This window comes from Ailuropoda melanoleuca, chromosome 19 (genome assembly GCF_002007445.2).
Source record: "Ailuropoda melanoleuca isolate Jingjing chromosome 19, ASM200744v2, whole genome shotgun sequence".
Taxonomy (NCBI): Eukaryota; Metazoa; Chordata; class Mammalia; order Carnivora; family Ursidae; genus Ailuropoda; species Ailuropoda melanoleuca.
The window spans coordinates 23,944,113-23,959,838 of NC_048236.1; the positions used below are offsets into that span (position 1 = coordinate 23,944,113).

Consider the following 15,726-nt stretch of genomic DNA (forward strand, 5'->3'; position numbering starts at 1 on the left):
TTTAATTAATTTGAAGACAATGAATTCCGAATGTGATTTTATTGACAATAGTCTTAAAAACTTTTATTAAGAGGAGGCATTGATGTAGGGTTGGCATTGCTCTAATGACCATTCTTTTAAACAGTACATGAATTATCCTCTTGGAATAGTGAGAGTCAAAGAAGTCCTCTAAATATTCTGACTAAGATGGCTCAACTCTAGGCCCCTGACCTCTCTTTTCTTTCTTTTTTTTTTTAAGGTTTTTTTTTTTTTTTTTTTCCACAGACAGAGACAGCCAGCGAAAGAGGGAACACAAGCAGGGGGAGTGGGAGAGGAAGAAGCAGGCTCCTAGCAGAGGAGCCTGATGTGGGACTCGATCCCATAACGCCGGGATCACGCCCTGAGCCGAAGGCAGATGCTCAGCCGCTGTGCCACCCAGGCGCCCCTTGGCCCCTCTTTTCTTAGAGCATCTTTTTTTTAAGATTTTATTTATTTATTTGACAGAGACAGACAGCCAGTGAGAGCGAGAACACAAGCAGGGGGAGTGGGAGAGGAAGAAGCAGGCTTCCAGTGGAGAAGCCTGATGTGGGGCTCGAACCCAGAATGCCGGGATCACGCCCTGAGCGGAAAGCAGAAGCTTAAGGACTGTGCCACCCAGGCGCCCCTTTTCTTAGAGCATTTACTTTGGAAAACTTGTAATTGCAAATTCTTTGCCTCCTTTGAATTGTATGTAAATCTTTTCCCTGCCTTTTGCCAGTATTACCACCAGGAATGTCTTTGTCAAGGACCCGGAGCCATCCTTTTGAAGTGTAATCATCAAAGAAGATAGTGCCTATATCATTGGCTATCAGATATGAGGTATCTCCTAATTCCCTGGGAGAGTGCGAACTAACTTCCTTGGTCATGTTGCTCCAGGTTGCAAAACTACCTCCTGACATGAAAATATGAGAGTTACCTTTCCTTTGGGTAAGGCCAAATAGCAAACACAGGTTGCCTACAATTCCTCTAACCTCATTCTTAAAACCTCTCCAGTTTCTTCTTTTCCGCAGAATTTAGTTCAGACCAAGCTCTGGTCTCTCTCTTATTGAAATAGTCTAGAATAAAATCTTTGTCTGTTTAACTTAGGCCTATGAAGTTTTTGCTTTGACAGTTTCAATGAAAGAAAAAGGTAATTCCTCCAGCAATATTTATAAAATCTTATTAGGAAACTATCAGTATTACATGTCTTCAATTTAAAGATATTTATTTGCCTTACAAATTTTACTTTTGAGGTAATAGTAGTTTGCACTTATATTAGAATATGCTGATAGGCTTTGTATCATTTACAGGCAAAGTGCAACCTTCCCAGATTTCCTTCTGTTTAGTTGCGTGGCCCTAATTCCCTGTTAGTTCTGGAGAATCTGGAAATTCTGGAGTCATTTGCTTCTAAGACTCAGGGAGCACTTAGAGAGATCACTTTTGTAATAAGCAGGGATTTTTCTATTGAAGGTTGCCATTCCATGCTTTCTGATTTTTACTGATTGTAACACTTACCTCCTAATGCTTCATACTATAACTCTTGATAACAGACCTTTCATCTTGTGTCAATTATTTTCTCCTGCTTTGACAAGAACATCTTTCTAGGTAAGCACACATGTTAGGGAACCAACTGAGGAAAATAACTGACCTGCTTTCAGTGCTTCTCTTGCCTTCCAGTTCTGCTTACCTCCCCAGGCACTGTGCTCCTACAGATGGTCCCCTTTTCCTGGGGTTTTCCATAAGGGAGACTTCTAGGGACTGTGCTGGAGAACTGTTCACAGATGAGGGATAGGAGGAAGAAGGAGAGGGTTTGCAAAGGAGTGTCAAGGAAAGAGGAGTTGAAGGATAAATGAGCAGAAAGTTACTGCATGTCACAGAAGAAAACAATAAGTAAGTGGAAGGAATCTTTGACTTATCCCAAAATGGTTAAGAAAATAAAGAGTTTTGAAAAAAAATTCTTAAATGAGGGAAGATACAAAAGAAAATAAGACAGGCACATATATTCTCACCACTCAAGATTACCAGTGACATAGGATCACCTTTATTGTGCCTACAACTGTACTCAAGAATGGAATGGAACTGAATAAATTGATTAAATGGTAAATACGCCATATCTCTACCTGTGATACTAGCTATTCCACAGTCTGTTAAAGAGGAGGTCTAAAAGAGTCCTATAAATCTGAGACAAGAATTATGGGATCATTAGAATTAGAAAAAATTTCTTAAGAAACAGGTATTAATTCCTGTTTGAATATTTAGAATTTGTTGAAGGTTTTTGCTAAATTTTTATTAACTATTTTTATTTAGAATCTCCAAATACCAGAAGTGAGTTCCTTCCTACCTATCACCCACTTTATTTTGACTAATTGCTGTTTCATGAGAAATTTTAGACATAATGAGCTGTCAGTATTTACTTGAAAGGTGACCTCTCCACTGTGGTCTGTTCATACGAGAGAGTGGCTAAGTGTAGACTGGGCATAGGGCTGTGCATATGGCAGGGAAGATCTGTGTGCAAGGCCTTGGGAGGTACCCGTTTGCAGAGGTCAAGGCCATGGGCTGGTGGAAGGTCAGAGAAAGTGATAGGAGCCCTGGATAGTAGTGTGGAAGAAGAATGATTTAGGGAAGAACAGAAATGTGAAATGTAATGTTAATCAAGCTGATTGATGTGGGGTGTACATGTAAACCCTCTCTATTTCTCCTCAAAGTCTTCAATAGAATGTACTGGAGAAAATCATTAGGAAAAATCCACGTTTCTTACAGCTATTTTTGATAAGAGCTGATTCTTTATGGTGAATAAAGAAGGGCTAGATTTGGCTTTAGTAGAGGCTCACCTGAGCCAGCCACATCAGGCTCATCTCTAAAAGACTTTATGCAGAAGTCCTTCACCATGTACAAATGGAAAAATAAATCAACTGCTAATGTTTAATGAGTGTCCACACTATGTAGATCTTGCATTAAAATGTTAATTGAATTTTATATATGATAAGAATTAACACACACTATTCACATTGTCCATTTTACACATTGAATAAGATGGTTTGTTCCATCATTTTTACAAAGCCTGGCTAGACTTAAATATATAAGCATGGTTTTATTATTCCTTGGTCATGAAATTCCTTATTTACTTAGCTAGGATTTATCAGGCAGGATTATGTTAGAGGCAATAATACCAGAGATGGCTTTTCTTAAGTTGCTTTTGATTGAGGAGCTGAAGCAGACATATAAACAGATGATTATAGTACAACACAACCTGTGCAATAACAGAGGAATTTTTAAAAGTGTTTCTTAAGCGGGGCTCCTGAGTGGCACAGTCGGCAAAGCATGCAACTTCTGGTTTTGGCTCAGGTCATGGTCTCCTGGTCTGGGATTGAGCCCTATGTGAGGGCTCTCCCTTTGCCCTTCCCTGCCCCAGATAAATAAATCTTTTTTTTTTTTTAAGTGGTACTTAAGCATAGGAAAAAGGAATGAGTATTATTTGGATGCAAAGCAGCTCAGGAAAGATGCCAGAGAGTGTACCTGCAAATTCTGTTATCTTCCATACCAGGACTTTCCTACAGACTTTTATAAAGGCTTTCCGATTATGGTTTAGGGCAGGAGCTGATCTAAGAACATGGATATAGTTTACTAGAATGTGATTTTTTTGTTTTCTGGTCAGTTAACAAACATTGGCATTAATGTACTAGCTATAGAGCCTGGCACCCACATTTTGGAGTGGTTGAAAACAATTCAAAGCAATCTGCTCCAAAATGAAGCCAACAAGATATTTCTGCCAAGAGATGATGGCAGTGTTCTAAATAGAATCATTTTGTGATGGTAGAACTGTTTCTCATTTTCCTTTCCTTTATAGCATATCTTGTTTACATTTGGTTAATAAATGCAAATGCAATTGTTACCACAGAGCAGGCCACTTTAAACCAGTCTGTTTCCAGAGACTTTCATTTAGGTTATGTTTGACTCACATTTGTCTATGGAATTTCATCACTGTGTTACTCACTTTGAATGCATCAAGGTAGCACCAAGTAACAGGACACGCTGAACACATATTTGAGTCTCATGTGAGGCATATGTTCATTTAGGCAGCTGCTATGGTTTCTGTGCTATCGGTGGAATTCTATAAAGTAATTAAGGCAGTGTGTACAAGCCCAAAGACCTGAAAACCAGTAACTGAGAAGCTCTCCTTTCTAAGTTGAGACAAAAGAAATCTTCTTAGATAAAGAGGCTGTACAGGCATGCAAATATTTGAAACTGAATAATAGCAGTAAAAATTTTAATTTTAAAAAAAGGTTTAGGAAAAAACTGTTATATAAGTAGATTATAGGACACCCCCCCCCCACTGCAGGAAAATACATTGGAATCTTGGATGGAAGATAACAGGTAGAGAAGGAAATGTGCTCTCAGTAGTGTACCATATTCAGATGTGATTGTTGCTTGTTGTCCTTATTGTTGGTGTGTGATGGTGATTTCACTTTCTGTAAGTATATTGATGTCTACTTTAGAGAATTTAAAGTTCATCCTAATCCTTCAAAATTTTGTACCTGTACACCAAGGTAGGGCCTAGGAAACTGTATTCCTATTAATGTCCCTACGTGACTCTATATTTATTTTAATTTCTTGGTACACATTTACATATGCCACTTGTATTCTTTCTTTTGTAGATTGCTGCTTTGTGTCCTTTGCCAGTGTTTCCTTCCCTTTCTTTTTTCAACGATTTGTCACAAATCTTATGCATTTATATATCTAAAATTTTGATATATATCTTGATATTTATATGTCTTGATAGAGATAGATAAGCTTTGATGTCTTATATATATGGCAAAAATGTTCCCCATGTGTTTTAACTGTGTGTTTGAGTGTATTTTGGTAGGGGGATTATATGTGTGCATAATAAGGAGGTAGTAACTGACATGGATTCTTGGCCCCATGATCTATGGCGTATTTCATTGATAAAAGAGGAATAACATGAGTGATTGGTTTCAGTGGGATTATGTTTTTGAAATATAAAACAAATTTTAACCAATATCTTCTGGCTCTTGCTATTCCCCTTTGTCCCTCTATCCCAGATCAAGGCAAGAGGCTACCCTGGATCATTGCTTTGGGGAGAAGATGTGTTGGCCAAAAACAGCAGAGGAAGGAGCTACTTCTGGCTTTTAAGTTTCAAGAGCTCAGGCCCTGCAAGTACTAGAAAGGGTGAAGGGTAGCAAACAATAGATTTGAGAAGAAAATATGATGAGTCAGACCTAGTCCTAAGACTTAGGGGAAAAATTACATACCTTTGACTAGAGGGAGGGGTCACTTGGGAGGGAACCTAATGGTTCTGAGATCCAACAAGGCTGTGTGTGAGAAGAGGCCTTATTCCCTTCTCCGTAGGGAGTATGTGTAGGAACAGAACGTCCTGAAGGATCAGTGGACTCTGAGGAAGAGGGAACCTATGGCCTCCTTTCTTGGTTGACTTTTTAGTAGATCCCTGGGGATATGCAAGTCCCCAAAAACAGTTTCTATGATGTGTTCAGGGACATGGATCTCAGATGACCTCATAAAGTTTCTAGTTCTCCAACATGGTGGGGGAACAGAATGAGTCTTTTATCCCTGAGAGTTGAGAAAAATAGCAAAGGTTGATATGGATTTGTAGGGAATTTGCAGATAGAAATAGGAGATGATTCAGTGGCTGATTTTGTGTGTCGATAGTGGGGGATCTAGGCCTTCATAGCCCCTTCACTTTGCATCTTATGGATGTGCAACTTAATCCTCTGGGTGGACACAGAGGTGATCTCAGGAAAAAGGCAGAGGGAGGTGTCAAAATATAAGTCAAATTGTTTTCTGAAAAATCTATTTCTGTATACTTTGTATACACCCACATTGTGTACAGTGCCTTGCCTGGTAAGATGTCACCATTGAACCCATGCCCTGAGGCCTGTTGCAGTTACCAGAGAGGGAAAGCCAAACTATCCTCTATAGGCTGCTCTGGACTAGGGCCACCATACAGGCCAGGTGTAGACAAGAGTCATGTATCAAAGAAGCGCTCTTGAGCCCAAGAGACTTGATTTTCCTCCAGATTTATCCCCTGTCTCAAGACAGCTTTGTGTTAGTGGTGTTCTGGAAGTCCTTTCTTTATCCTGATTATCAGTGTGGAAGAAAACAGAATGAGATTTGCAGAACAGGATGCCGCCACCTTTTGCTGTGAGATTTTTGTCTACTAATCTGTCTCTGTGTGACCCTGTGCAATCAGTGGATATACACAGGGTGAGCTTCTCAGTCTCCTGTATTATCTTCTTTTAACTTGTTCTTTCTTGACTCCCCTTTTATTGGGTCTGTAATTCTATAGTACAGGTTCAGTTTAGCTGCCCTGACTTTTTTAACCAGGGGGCTAGCTTTCCAACTTCTAACCTCTGGGTGTATTTCCTGACCTTAGATCAACTGTTGGAAAATGTTTTCTTCAAAGGGCCAAAGAGTAAATATTTTAACCCTTTTCAGGCTGTTTGGAAGTGAAACTTTTTTTTTTCTTTTTAAGTAGACTCCTAGCTCAGTGTGGAGCCCCACACGCAACATGGAGCCCAACACTCAGAATGGGGCTTGAACTTAAAACCCTGAGATCAAGACTGAGCTGAGATCAAGAGTCAGATGCTTAACAACTAAGCCACCCAGGCATCCCTTGGGCTTTGCAAGCTGTTTGGTCTCTGTTGCAACTACTTGACATTGCCATTGTAGCACATAAGCAGCCATAGATGATATGTAAATGAGGAGTGTGGTTATGTTTCAATAAAGCTTTACAAAATAAGCAGCTGACCAGATTTGGCCAGTGAGCTAGTTTGCCAACTCCTGCCTTGGACTGTGGCTCACCCCTCTTTTTGTCTAAGAATCTGCTGGTTGGAAATCAGGATTTGGACTATGGTGGGAGGGTAGTCAAGCTAAATCTTTTATTTGCCTCTTCAAACACTGTACGGGAATAAGCTTGCATAGCTTTGTGTAGACTGGACTGTTGGTGTTATTAAGACTGAGTAACTCAAACTTTGAGAAGTGGGCTGTGAGTTCTGGTCCTAGCTATATGAGTCAGATAGGCCACATTGGTAGAGAATAAGATTGTCAAAAATGCAGTCGATTTTCTCCCAATCAGCCTGGGGTAAGAAGGACAGCATCTTCTCAATTGAACTGTGAGCATATGGGTGATGAGCTTGGGTTATACCTCATTTCTGAGGCATGATAGCTGCTAGGAATGTTGTGAGCAAGGCAGACAAATGCACCAACGGGGAACTGGGGTTATGACAGTTGGAATGTACAAAGAAATATAATCTCCTTTCATATTTGGCAGCTGATGAAGCCACTAAGATAGTTTACAACTGATTTCTAACCCGCCCACATGGACTTATCAATATGCATATATTCTAAGGTTGCTTTGTTATGTGCACCTTATTTATGGTCAGTTTTATTGTTGGGCTTCCTCCAAATATTTAGAAAGATTCAAACTTTCTACTGTTATAAATACCTTCTATAATTATCTTTGTGAACAACATGTAGTCTGTATTTTTCTAGATTCCTAGAAAGAGATTTGCTGAGTCAAATTACATGAGCATTTTTAAAGTTCCTGGTACATGCTGACATTTTGCTTCCAACAAAGTGTGAAAGTGCTTGTCTCATTTAGCTTTTACCAACACTGGGTATGTGGGAGATGGTTGCCAATTCAACAAATCTTTTGATTCTATTTATTTGATTACTAATTAAGTTGAATATTTTATGTGTTTATTAACCGTTTTTATGTTATTTATTTTTTAATTGGCAAATATCATTATCTTTATCCTCCAGACAAGGAAGCTGAGACTCAGAAAGCTTAAGTGACTTGTCTGGGTCAAATAGCCAGAAAATTGCAGGCATGGTGCTTCGTTCTACATTGTGGTTCTTGGTGCTTATTCCATTGCACAATAATGTCCTGAAAGAAGAGGAAATAGGGCTTTCATAATTTCTGTTTATGATTCTATCAAAGTATCTTTTTTTTTATTAATTCCTGGAAATTGCAACTGATACCAAAAATCTCCGGAGAAATTTATTGTAAGAGCTTATGAAGCCTCATTCAAAGATGAAGGTCAACAGAGACAAAGAGGATCCAATTTTAATCTGTTTTAATGAATCAAGCTGGATGGAATTAATTCCTTTTTGTAAAGAAAAAAAGAGGCTGTTGCTGTGGTTTCTTTTCAAAAGATTTTATTCATTTTTTGATTCGACTAAACACTACCTGATATAGTCGTCCTCCTTATGCACGGATTCACTTTCTGTGGTTTCAGTTACTCGATGTCAACTGCACTCTGGAAGCAGATGATCTTCCTTCAGACAAATTATCAGAAGGTCAGTTGTAGCCAAATGCTACGTCACCAAGCTTGTGTCATTGACCTCACTTCATCTCATCATGTAGACATTTTATCATCTCATATCATGACAAGAAGAAGAACGGTGAGTACAGTACAGAGACCACATTCACATAACTTTTATTACAGTATATTATTATAATTGTTCCATTTTATTATTAATTATGGTTGTTAATCTATTGCTGTGCCTAATTTATAAAATAGACTTTATCATAGGTACATACATGTGTATAGGGAAAAACAGTATTTATTGCGTTCGGTATTATCTGCAATTTTAAGGCAGCCAATGGGAGTCTTGGAATGTATCCCCCATGGATAAAGGGAGACTACTGTATTTCATAGACAAAATTCACCTTTTTCCAGGTGTAGAAACACCTTCTCACTTGGGATCCATACTTATTTTCTATTAAAAATTAAATTTGTGGAAGGTCGTATTGAGTTGTCAGAAAGATGGAAGAGAAGACTAAGAAAGGCCTTCAACAAAAGCCAAATGGAATTTTCAGTCCAGTTGATAATTTCTATTGGCTCCTTTCCTCTTGTGTTGAGACTCTTATCTCCTCCGTCTTGTTCTCTGATATCCCTGGAGTCTATAACCTTTGCTTCCTACTTTTAATTGTCCCTTGTCTTCACATTGCCTCGCCCGAGGAGTCCTTCACAAAAGATTTCTGAATGGAGGCAGCTGCCATTGAGCCTCCAGGTTTCTTGGATAACTTTCCTTCCTCTAGTGTTGAACACATTTCCTTTCCATCATCTTTCCTGAGAACCATCCTTTTAGGGAACGTATGTATGGCTCAGGGGTGTGTGGGTGGAATTTCTCTGTAGGCATGACTTGGACTTGCATTAATTTGGGGTCCTAACAAGGAGAAAAAGTAATTAGAGTAGCACCCGGGGGGGAGGGGCAAGGACCCTTTTCAGATTCACATCTAGATTGAGTCTGGTACTAAAGCAGCCAAAGATTGCTGAGATTCATACGTGGGCTTTTTCAAAAGGTAGGAAACCAGATGGAGAGTTAGAGCCAGGCCTAAGTTAGTAATAAACAATGACTGGAGAACCTAATGGATGGGGCTTTCGCAATAATAGGAAGCTGTTGAAGACCTATATATTTGGAAAGATAATTATCTTTTTCTCTTGAACATAACTAACATTTGCTATAAGCAATTATGTTACTTTTCCAGCCAGCTGACATTAAGTGCACTTTGCATTGAGTTTAAGGAGCATATGACATGAATACATATATTAAGAGAAATACATATTTTGTGGAACAGATTATTTTCTATTTATTATTGAGGATTGTCCTCAAGTATCAATGCAACAGAAGGTCTTCAAAAGATATTGTGAGCAAAAATGAATTTAAATCCAAAATTATTACCTGGTAGGTTTGGTTAATATTTTCACTATTTTATGCTTTCTTGATTTGCAAACTGAAACTAAGTTCTTAGTCAGAATTACCTAACTCTTTTTTTGCTTTAAAATAGTTGAAATAATTTACAAACCCTAATTATGACATGCATTAATTTGTTTTTTTTTTCATTTCTTGACTGTTTCCCTTGTCTCTGTAATGTGTGTGCATAGTCAAAGTTTATTTTATTTTATTTTATTTTTTTTTAAAGATTTTATTTATTTATTTGACAGAGATAGAGACAGCCAGCGAGAGAGGGAACACAAGCAGGGGGAGTGGGAGAGGAAGAAGCAGGCTCATAGTGGAAGAGCCTGATGTGGGGCTCGATCCCATAACGCCGGGATCACGCCCTGAGCCGAAGGCAGAAGCTTAACCGCTGTGCCACCCAGGCGCCCCAGTCAAAGTTTATTTTAAAGCAAAAATTTAAGTGGTCCATCAAAACAGATCAAATTATTTCCTTGAATATATTTCTCTTTTTTTAATAGCAGAATTTTGATAGTAAATACATCAAAGTATATAAAAATAAAGATTACATTCAGAATAAGAAATGACTTCAGAGTTATTACTAGAATTAGTGGCCCCCTGAAACTTTTAGTTGTTTAGAAACAAAGAACAAATGAGATATTACTTCTGTTTACTGTTATCTCTGTATCCATTCCAGCAAGAAAAATAACAATCCCAAATACTTTTGCAAACATAGTTTTCTTTCAATTTAAGCATCATATTGAAAATTGTTTGATGCAGTTTATTGATTTGTGATATCTTTAAGATTACATGTTGATATAATTATAATTTTAATTAATTAATTTAATTATATATACTTATATAAACACTTGTGGAGAGAAATTGAGGACTTGCAATTGCATGCATTACAAACATCTATAGTTGAGGTTATTCAAATGTAATGTTCTAAATGAGAAAAAGGCTGTTGGGAGTAGATTTTTCATTGTTGCTAGTAGTAGAACTATGTGATTTTGCTTTAATTGAAATTTTATTAACAAAGCTCTCCTTGAATGATGGGCTTTCTTAATTTAGCAACATCCAACATCAATTTAAGAACTTCCAATGACTTTCCATTTATTTTTCCCTTGCCTACTTGTTTAAGTTAAAAAACAAGTATTGATTCATAATTAAGGGAACAAGTCCCGAATGTTTCGATGGATAATGAGAAAACAGGAAATAATTCCAAGTCTGTTTAATAGAAGAAGAATAAAACATGTTGCTGTCAGAGACCATAGAAATCGCGGTGGTGGTGTAGCAGTGAGAGGCCTTGATGCCTGGGAGTTGTGAACACAGACCTCAGGGTAGAACAGGCCTAAGTCCAAATCCCACCTGCATTCATTAGCCACATACCTTGGGAAGCTGGCTCTCTGGGACTTCATTTCACTATCTGTAAATTGGAGATAATAATAGTCTTCTCCTCAAAGGATTTTTGTGAATATTAAATGAGATAGTGAATGTAAGGATTTAGCATAGTGCTCGGCCCTCAATTCATTGGAGATTTTACTATTATCCTTATATTATTATGATAATGAATAAGTCTATCTCCTTCCTTTTATTAGATGGAGAAGTTGAAAGCTGAGGTCCAGCAAGGTAAAATGACTAGCCCAAGGTGCTTCAGCTTATCTTTTTTTTTTTCTGTGTTAAATTTATAGAATCCAACCTGATTATCTAATTAAAATAAAAATTTTAGTCTGAACACTGGGGTCTCTAATGTCCCATAACATCTCTCTGTCCCAAAATACAAAGATACAACTACTAAACATTTGAGGGAGGCAAACTCAAATCACACATACCACAAAGTAGATTGGAGCTATACAAATATATGCTCATATATTGTGAGAGAAGCAAAATGCATTACTGGTTTATTTGTCATGTCACGGTAGAACACTTAATCCCTGAATGACCAAGAGAATGTTTTTATGTGTATTTTTATGAGTGTTCTAATCTAGAGACATCTGTGGGATAGTCAAAGCTAGTGATTGTCCAGGGGTTGGAACACCTGCTTTCTAGTTCTGGTGCCCTTTCTAAGATATATGACATAAACAAGAAAATCAACCTCTCTGAGCCCCCATGTCCTCATCTATATATGGAGAATGATATTGTTTATCTCCTGCTGCTGTTCAATACTTTTAGGGGCATAAACGTGTTTTTCAAACTCTGAACACTATACAACTGAGAGAAATTAGTGAACAAGCTTAAAAACCAAATAACAGGTAATTATGAAAGTTTATATGAAAACAAGTTTTAGTTAATAAAAGGAAAGCATAGATTTTAGAGCTAAGGGAAAAAACACATCAAAAGGATTTGAAATTTTTATTTTGGCTTGACCTACCTTGATAATGTAATAATAAGACTAACTTCTTACAAACTTATGATGTTTTATTTGAAGTTATGGTCTTCTAAATAATTTTGTTTTTATTCGAATACAACAATAAAATCTATAACTAAAAGCCAATTTTTAAAGAAATTCTGTCATTTATAAACAGTTATTCATTACTAATTTGTAGGCTTACAAACTTGAAGACAGAGAAAAGAAACAGAATTATACCAGACTCATAAATTGGAGGAGTATAGGAGGGAATGAGTAATGCAGATGAGAAAAATGAGAATGGAGAAGACTTAAGAGGGAAAACGTCATTCTTAATCTTTTCAGTGATGTTGAATTTCAGTTTGTCATTAATAACCAGAATGAAATCAGTTAGATATCGAGATCCAAAATGTTATGGTTATTTCCCATTAACTATCAAATGATAGTTAATTTGCGATTAAGATGGAATCACCTCAGAAGAAAGTAAGCAGAGTAACAGAGGACAGAGACTGAGAAAAAGAAACATTATTATATTATTTCCAAACAATAATGAGATATGCAAAAAGACAACCCCCAGAGAATGTAATCAATAAATCCTGGGTAATAGCAAGAATGTGGAAGCCAATGGATTAAGGAAGAAGAGAAGGGAACTGGAGCAGAGTGAGAAGGGGTGAGAGAAAGATGTACAATATATGGAGAGTATGGTCCATAAATAGAAATGTAGGCATTCTGTAGAATGATTTCAATTCATTCAGTTAGGATAAAAAAAAAAAAAGATTCTCATTGAAAAGTAGGTACGAGCTAAAATGTAGGGGATGGGGGGGAGTAGGGAGAGGAGGGAAGATATAAGAGACATTCCAAAGCAAAATTTTAAAATTCTCTCCCATTTGATTAACTTTGGTGATTTTTGTTAGTATGTGTGAGAAATTATTAGTAGCCAGAAAACAAAAGCTTTGTCTGCAATTATGTTTTCATCTTTTTCTAAAGACCTCTGTTAATGAATTTGTTTAGGCATTACCATGTGCATTTATGTGTGTGTGTTCCTGAAACTATTAACATTTGTATAAGGGCTACAATATTAATGAGGATGTGCTAAAACAAGTTCATCAAAATATTTTACATAAAACAGGAACAAATTATGTAATAGTGTCAGGCCGAACAGAAATAAGAAGTGCCTTATGTTTTCAAGGTGTTAATTGGTATATTCAGAAAAATCACAGCATTTGATCTTGGGCTGATTTTCAATTAGATTATTAAAATATTGAGTTATAGGAAAAGGGCCCCCAAATAGCAAAGATGATCTCTTTCATAGCATCATTATTTCAATATGATCTTTTTAAACAAATAAAACATTTATGTCGATAGTTAATAGAAGACTCTAATATATGAAAAACATTGTTAAAAATACAACATAAAAAGTTAATGGAATTTACAAGGTAAGTTTTATACTTGAAGGTGTATATCATAAGATATATTTTATGCATTATATATATACATTAAACTATATATATATATATATATATAAAAATCACAAGACAAAATGTTACTATCATTACCTGATTGAAAGAAAGGAACCTATTGAAAAAATTAATTTACAAGACTGAAAACAGTCTCAAAATTTATATGAGGTTTATATAAATATAAAAAATAAATGATTATTCAGCAAATAGCCATTCATTGATACACATAAATGATTATTCAGCAAATAGGCATTCATTGATACACTCATACCTTAAATACATATACTTGAACACCTGCTAGGGGCCAGGCACTTCCATGTCCTGGCCATTGCCGTGAACACAACAGACTTGGTCACTGATCTTGCGTTGCAAACGTTCTGGTGGAAGGACGCAGACAACAAACAAACAAATATGTATGTCAGTTGGTTATAGTGACTATGGGGAATAGTAGAGGGGGATAGGGGTAAGAAATAGTATTTTAAACAGGTGGTTAAGGAAGACCTCTTAAGTACCTCTGAGGTATTTGAAAAGGAACATAGAAGAAAAGAGAGACAAGCCACGTGGTTATTTGAGGAAGAACTCGTCAACCAGAGGGAGCAGGAGCATGCCTGGAACACTCAGGAAGTGTGAAGGAACCAGTCACTGGAATGTAGTGAGCATGGTATAGAGTGGAGGAAAAGGAGATGGGAGAGGTCATGGCGGGCTGTAACTTCTAGGGCTGTAGAGGCTACTGTAGGGGCTTAGGCTTTACTCAGAGGGAGATCAAGAGCTATTGGAATGTTTTGAGCAAAGGAGTCATATGATCTGACTTATGTTAAAAAAAAATTATTTTGACTCTTGTGTGTGAATAGATTGTAGGAAGGAAGGTGGAAGTAAGGAGACCAGTTATAGCAATAACTAGAAACAGTGGTTTGGAGCAGAATGACAAGATAAAGGTGATAACAAGTGGCCATAGTCAAGACATACTTTGAACATAAAACCTACAGGATTCACCAGTTGATTGGCTGAGGGACAGTGAAGAATGAGAGGAGTCAAGAATAATTTCAAAGTTTAGAAGACTGAGCAGCTGGGTAAAGTGTGGGATCAAATACTAATCTAGAGAAAATGCACATAAGAGCAAGTTTTGGTGGGGGGAGTGGGATTAGGAATATAGTTTGGGATATGTGAAGTTTCAGGTACCTGCTGGGCATATATGACTCCAGATTTCAGGTGAACAGTTTGGAATGGAGATTTCATGTTTGGAGTGTTTGACATCAGAGATGGTATTTAAAGCCAAAAGGACTCAATGTGTCAGCTAGAGAATGTGTGTGGTTAAAGAAGAAAAGGGGTCTAATGGATTGATCTTAACATGGTTCTAAGAACATGGTTCTAACAAGGTTGTATTGATCTTAACATTTAACATTTGGGAAGGTAAAGGGGATATAGTAAGGGAGGACCAGCAAGAACATCCAGAATGTTAGGAGGTGAAGAAAATATTTAAGGTGCAAGTTACGGCCTCTGTCAGATATTGAGTGACCGTAGCACTTGGCAGCATGGAGGTATTGATGATCTTGATGATCTTGATGAGAGGAGATCAGATGGAGCAATGCTGGTAAGAGTCTTACTGGAAAGTGTTCAAGATAGAACGGCATTAGCAACTAATATAACAAAATAAAAATTATTTTAAAAAATTTAAAAAAATAAAATGGGAAAAAAGAACAGCATTGGCAGAAGAGCAGAAGACAAGTAGAGTCAGCTCTTTCCAGAATTTTGCTGTATAAAAAGACAGCAAAAGAAGACCAGTTTTTAGAGGATCTAGGTTTAAATATCAATTCAAAACATTTTTGATAATTCTTATAATATATACAATGGGGAGTGATAATACAAGATACACAGCTATATTATTTTCAGTTATTCCAGGTGTTTCATTTGCATTTCTGAAAATAAATCTATGTTTTTATGCACACAGTTACACTTAATATTCACTGTGAAAACCTTGCCCAAAGCACTGTCAACTCTTCTGTCTTCTTTCATCCAGATACCTCAAGATTTTTGACTCTAAATATTATATATACTTTCAACTTGCTAGAGGTAGTGATTTCCATTGCCTTTGAAACTACAACTGAGAAGTGTTAGACATTGTTAGTTTCCAGGTCAGGAACCATACCCCCTTCTTCCTTTTTAACAGAATTTCAGTTTTGTATAGACTGGAAACCTGTTTGTCTC

At 37.0% G+C, this 15,726-nt stretch overlaps 1 protein-coding gene across 1 annotated transcript in view; it reads left to right on the forward strand.

Annotated features, from left to right (window-relative positions):
- The window catches only part of RIMS1 (regulating synaptic membrane exocytosis 1), a 721,356-nt gene that overhangs the window by 75,916 nt on the left and 629,714 nt on the right, over window positions 1-15,726 (forward strand). Inside the window, exon 3 of the mRNA XM_034647841.1 lies at window positions 8,271-8,436. The gene's annotated coding sequence lies outside the window, so the exon portion shown is untranslated. The remainder of the gene's footprint in view (window positions 1-8,270; window positions 8,437-15,726) is intronic.